Source organism: Rhagoletis zephyria, unplaced genomic scaffold (assembly GCF_001687245.7).
Source record: "Rhagoletis zephyria isolate East Lansing unplaced genomic scaffold, Rhagoletis_zephyria_1.1 Rzeph_scaffold_06992, whole genome shotgun sequence".
NCBI classification, from domain to species: domain Eukaryota; kingdom Metazoa; phylum Arthropoda; class Insecta; order Diptera; family Tephritidae; genus Rhagoletis; species Rhagoletis zephyria.
The window spans coordinates 26,861-33,426 of record NW_016164075.1 but is presented as its reverse complement, the minus strand read 5'-3'; the positions used below and the strand labels follow the sequence as shown (position 1 = coordinate 33,426).

Sequence of the window (6,566 nt, the reverse complement as noted above, 5' to 3'; positions counted from 1 at the left end):
GATTTCCACAGACTTCGGGAATATATTGGACTGGACCGATTTGACATCTCATTTTTCTTTATTCCGTCGATGAAATGGTTAAACATTTTTATGCACACCTTTTAGGTTTAAGCTCCTCTATTTGAAGTAATTTATTTATAAAAAAAACTTGATATTTTCAGGTATTTTGAAATCGGTCCAGCACACGTAAATCTTAATATATTTCCAAAATATTTAGGTGGATGTCCTAAAAATAATGTAGATTTAATAATTCCGATGGAAAAACAGTACGGATTTTTTATTTTTTTTTTTTTGTATTGAGCGTGATGCACCTTAATGCACATCTTTATATGGAAATATTTCCTTATTGAGCAAAAAAAACAAAAACAAAGTACAATTTTAAACGCTTTTAAATTATCTAAGCTTTTTTATATCAAAAAATCAGAAATTTAGTAAAATACTCGTACAAGCATACTTTGCAACAAAGTTTAATGACATCAAAAAGGTACATGGAAATCAACACGAAATGGGCGGCACAAGCACAACCTACCGCTGCCAAACTAAACACGGTTGGCAAACCAAACAAAATTGTGGAGTTCAAAGGGCAGCCTGCAGGTTATATGCTGCCATTAGCCAGGTGGTGGCGGTGTGGCACGGTCAAGTTACCGAAAAAAAAACCCAAGCAACAAAGCAAATACACGAATGGTAAACGGAAAGAAAAACTAAAGTGCTGGGCAGCTGCAATCGAATTGATTTCATAAACATACAAATGCATTTCTGTGATTAATTTTTGTGTTTTTTATACATTGTCTGTTTTTTTAATTAATATTTTTTCAATCGATTTAAAGTTTGAAATTAAATTTTTTCCCTGATTTTTAATCAATTTTTATGTTTTAATATTTATTTTTTTTTGTTTTTCAATTATGCTTCATTTCATTCGCTTGAGTGAGCCCACTGTGTTCGCTTGATGTCTAATTGAAAAAAAATTCACGCCTCTGCTGCTGAGTTTAGATTGCCCTTCACTTTTTTAGTCACACTTTGATTGAAATTTTCCACTTTTTATTTTCGTATTGTAAGTTCCTCAAAAAATACACTACAATTTATCGCTTGCATTCCAAGATGCATCAGCGTCAACACAACTTTGTCGTTTCGCTAGTCGATTGATTGCTTGCTGTTGCATTGCTGACTTTCTTGGTTGATTGGTAAAGCGGTTGATGGTGCCACAACCAAGTTTATCCTCAGAAAACAAAAAAAAATCGTATTACCGCTAATGCTGTTGTCGCTTGTTTCGCACCATTGGCAATATCGGTAATTCAAAAAAAAAAACGCTCACTTACTGCTCTAAACCGTTGCGACCGCGGCCGCTTTTACACGTTGACTGAAGTTGTTTAGCTACTCGGGCAGACCATCGAGTTCCAAAGATTCTTGCGAAGTAGCAACAGCAATTCAGCAACAATAACAACAACTAGCTGCTACAGTAATAACTTCTAAAAAAGGTAATGCCATAGAAGTCACTTTTTTCAACAATTTACACTTACGCTCACAAGTGCTTTTTTATTTAGTTTTATTGGCTTCAACTGGTTTTTTTTGAATGCATTTATAAATATCAGTTAAATTATTGTTCTTGCGTTGAATGCGAAATTGAGTGCGAATGCACCAGCTATTCCATAAGCTTCCAACGCGTCCTACTGCCTGCTCGACATTGGTTCACTGCCAAAACGTGTTCTCGACACGAAGGTGGACAGCGTATTTAGCGTAAGCTACGACTACTATGCAGATTGCAACGTGACTACAAACAGCTGTTTGTCCTTAACACCGACAGAGAGAGAGAGCGAGAGAGCGTGCTCTCCTTAAAGTAGTTGCGCCAAGTTTGAAAGCAGCCCATGAGTGGGTTACAATGTTGCAGCGTTGCAGCTTATGCTAACTTATGGCCCAACATAAGAGGGTTGCCTTTAGGTTTTTTAAAGACGAAAAACCCTGCTCAAATTTTGTTTTAATATACTAGAATTTAACGGGGCTATGAAACTGCATACAATTTTTTAGACCCTTCAGACTCCTGATTTTTCGCAATCTTTTCGGGACTTAAGAAATTTTGTTCCGGCAATTTTCCGCACTTTTCGAGATTTTTTCGGAACTTGTTAAGGCTCTCCTTAGGGCTTTCCTTATTTTTCGGATACCTTCGACATTTTTAAGGACCTTTCGGGCTTTTTGACAATTTTTCGGGAAATGCCGGAATTTTATTTTGGCCTTTTCGCAAGTTTTTCCACACAATAGGGATTTTTTGGCACCTTCCTTAACGGCCGTTCAGACTCTCGGAATTTTTTCGAGACCCTCTGAAAATTTTTCGGAAGTTTTCGAGATTTTGGCAGCGCCTTTCCACACAATAGGCATTTTTTGGCAGCCTCCTTAACGGGCGTTCAGAATCTTGTTTTTGGGAATTTTTTCGAGACCCTCTGAAAATTTATCGGAACCTTTCGAGATTGTGGAACGATTCGGCACCCTTCGGCCTTCTATCCATGGTTTTAAGAGCCATTAGGGCTTTCTGGATGTATCGGATTTCTTTTCGTGACTTTTCGGAATGTTTCACGATTTTTTTCAGTACTTTTTCGAATTGTGACCTTTAGGAATTTTTTTTGAATAGCCTTCCCTTGTCATATTTAGTTTGGAAACAAACCGGTTTCGGCGTTGTGCCATCTTCGGAATCAGGGATGACGGAAATTTGTTTCAAAAAGACCTTATCACCCTGTTGGAGGAATTAAGCAGCCAAAAAAAAAATCTGGATCTTTAGGTATGTTTCAGGCTCAGCGGTACATTTAAATATTTAACTTCGCTACTAAAAATTTCTTAAAAGCAAAAATTTTCGATTAAAGTTAGTATTTTTCAAAATTGGTTTTTTATAAGTCGAATGATTTACTCGATATGGTCGCTGATTAAAGAGAAAAGTTTTCTCTAAGGCAATTAATACACCATTTTACAATTTGTTTGAACTACTTTTCGAAATAATAGCTTAACCAAAATCAGGCTTTTAAATGCATCAACTGCTTGTTCGGGGGTGAAACCACGCTCAAAACGCATTTTCTTTTTAATTCTTCGACATTTTAATTCTGAAGTAGGTAACTCCGAAACTAGATTTTTGTAGGGGTTTGGCGACTTGTTCCAGTGTATAAAAATGCTCCCTTTGCATTTTTTCTTAAAGTATGAAAACAATCACTGAGATTCAAGTCGAAGAAGAAGGAGAAGAAGAATCTGTGGGAATTGCTGTGATGGAGAAAGATGAACTTACTTCGGCGATTTGTCTTTCTCAATGTATGCTGATCGCAATGACATCCAATGAGGAATTCTTCTACTTTCACAAAACGCGGCTTAAGGAGAACTATGACTACGCTAAACCCTCCATTAAAACATCGATTTACGGTCGCTGAATGTGGTGCTTCATCAGCAATTGTCGAATCAATCTTGCACTGCTCAGTGTTGCCCAGACTTAAGAAGCAACCCTCGCATAGTAGAAACAAGCATACAAACATATGTATATACATAGGTGCATATGAAAGCATTGACGGAGGACCTGTTAACTGCCTGTAAAACTTGTTTGCGCCCATATTGCCAAAGGGAAGTTGGGCAAAAAACAGCTGTGGTGTAAAGTTCAATGTCTCTTTTTTGCCCACCCAATAACAAAAACATACATACTTGTGCCTGCTGCCGAGATTAGTGGCAAATATATGTATATACATATGTATGTATGTCGGACCTTCATGTAAATGGTAACCTTCACGACAATGCTATTATTGTTTTCGACGCTTTAAAAAGAAACTGCAAACTTCATTTTTGAGGACAAACATATAGTTATAAATAGTAAATACAAGCACACATACAAAAATATGTGTTAGCGCATAGCCTCAGGAAATCGCATCTCAGGGCCATAGACCAGCAACTATTGCACCATAATTTTCAATTATGTATGTTTGAACTGGCATTGAACTGAACTGTATTGAAGGATAATGCAATTGTATTTGCGTCATGGCAGTAAATTTGCAAAATTTGTTTCCTGTGAGACTCTATGCAACTCGTCTGGCGAAATAGAGAGCAGCAGGCATGGCATGCTAGCAACAAATTTATTGCCAATGTATTTTTATTACAGGTTATCAAAATTCTGGGGAGTTTCCAGACCAGTGGGAGATATAGTTTTTACTCCGTACACGTTCACATAAAATCTGAAAAAAGCTTACAAAGCTTTTACCTTGAGCTACATTTTGCTCGTGACTATTCGAAACGAGCACACAACTAGGACTGTCAACTCCCAATTACTAAATTCTTTGTTACTCTGGGAAAGATTCATGGCTTGGTCTGAAAAGAAGGCTTGTTTGGCCTGCGCTGTCAAGTGTAGAGCCCTATGCCAGAGAAGAGCCATGTTTTGGCAAACGAGGTTCGAATGGTCTCCTCCTCACCCCAACTGCTTTTACAGAAGTAATTCCAAGGAGCTACCTACGTGTACGCCCATCAAACAATGTACGGTGAAGGCAGCTACTGTAAAACAGATGTCACATATTTGGAGATTGAGGAAAGAGTTTCTTTTTGGAGCACTTAATGACGTCCAAAGATGCCGAATCAATGCACTGAAATTGCAGAGAACGTTCCCTTTTGTGAACGAATTTACAGATTCATGTTTCAGACAAAGTCGTTCTGCTCTGAGCTAATTTGCCAGCTTTATAGTTTGGAATGGAATGGAATGGCCGGTGGCCGGAAAAACTATAAAAAAATATCTCCAAGCAATCAGGCAGTATTGTCTACCACCTAAAGACCTAGAGGGCGGATTTGGAAAATAGGGATATATATATATATGGTACGATCTCCCTGATCCTCTGCAAATGGACCAAACTTTGTGAATTTTAACAGTTTGTCAAGAGAAAGTTTACTTCACTGTTAAGGTGCCTAGGAGCCCATTTAATAGCTGTACGACTTACTTATAAGGAAACACGCTCGAATTTCGGCAATATTTGTAGTCTGACACGTTTTGCTAGAGATCAAATCATGACAGGTTCCGTGCCCGTTGAAGGGGCTATGCCGTCTATGGTGCTTTTCTGCGGTTTTTTCCAATGGATATACAGTAAAGCTCCTAAGGAGGTAGGATGATTCTCAGTTTACTCCCCAAAGGCGTATTAGATAGTGGGAAATCGCAATTCAATTAAAAGGCCTCTGAAGAAATTTCTGATCGGCTGTTCAATCTTAGCCGAGGTGATTTAAGAACTGCCAGGGCTCTGCAATTTAAGCCACCATTTTTAAAAGGTGTCTACTTCTGAACATACTTACTGCTATGAGAAGTGATGGAGAAAAAGCATATATGTACATACATACATAGTACTCGGTTTGTGAGACCCCATGAACGATGTTCAAAAGACTGAAGACCCTTTTTGGCTGGGCGGCCCTTCTTGTGGATCGGGCAGGGCACGCTTAGACTCAGTTATAATTTTTTTTTTCATACAAGAATTCGATCCGGTCCTAAAACTTTCTAAGTCTTCGCATTTTCTGATAGAATTTTCGTTCGCTATTTCTATCGCCAACAGCTCAAAGCTTTTCACGCTCACGTATTTCGCTTCTCCCTTCTTCCTTCGAATATTAGGACCTCTGCCTTGCTCAACTCCCGGTAGCGATCTCATGTGGTTCGCGTTACGGCCGATCACAGCGTCACATTTATGCAGCTAGATTTTATTTTTTTTTATTATTTTTTTTTAAGTGCCTTCTGAGAACAGGAGTAAGAGTTGTGGAGCGAAGTTGCTTGCTGTCTGTTGTGTGTTTCGAGGTATAACTTTTATTGTATTGATGTACTGGGTACATGCCTCTGCAACAAGTCCGAGTCAAGGTTGGGTCTTCGGATTGTGACACGGTCGGCTTAGTTTCTCATTTACTAACGACGACTGTCTTTTAGCTTCATGAATATTTTTATGCTAGAAGCAGGTACTACATACTACCGTGTTTCGGTACGTTGTCGGGTATATCGTCGTTGAAGCTGAAATTTCCGACTGCTGGACTAAAAATAGCTGCGATGGCTAGGCCAGCACCAAACATAATTTCCATGTGACAACAGGAATCCGGCATCGAATTCGTGCTGCTTCACATGGCAGCTGTGGTATAGATATGTCGCAAAGTTTTATGGGCTTTTTCCCTTGTCGCCAAACGGGCAGACTCATCTTCCTCTTTAAGGGATCTATTGCATGGATCGCAGTAAAAATTAGATAGTCGCTCCCATCCGGGACTTGTTTAAACTGTTCATTGGAATATGGTTTTTCTATGCAGCTCCCCAAAATATGAATGCAACTAAATTCTGGGAATGCATTTATCATATATGTAGGTATGTACATACGTATATGAGTATGCAACTGTGTAAATATAAATAACATCGTGTACACACATACATATACATTCATGCATTTTAGTTGGTTTGGAAGGATTTTCCTCTCATTTCAGCTCTCACATCCTGTGAAAATCTCTCTTTGCATTTACTCACTTATTTCGAAAGTTTTACATAGCAGTTAAGAAATAACAGTGAAAACTTCTACGGCAATGGAAACGATGTGTTGGTTGGCCATGAT

At 38.5% G+C, this 6,566-nt stretch overlaps 1 long non-coding RNA gene across 1 annotated transcript; it reads right to left on the bottom strand.

The window, feature by feature from the left end:
* Window positions 1-850: 850 nt before the first annotated feature.
* Window positions 851-1,555, bottom strand: LOC108373739 (uncharacterized). Its single transcript, XR_001848989.1, has 2 exons — window positions 1,518-1,555; window positions 851-1,466 (listed from the first exon to the last, which is right to left on the bottom strand). It is a non-coding gene; the product is annotated as an uncharacterized LOC108373739 (long non-coding RNA).
* Window positions 1,556-6,566: the final 5,011 nt, after the last annotated feature.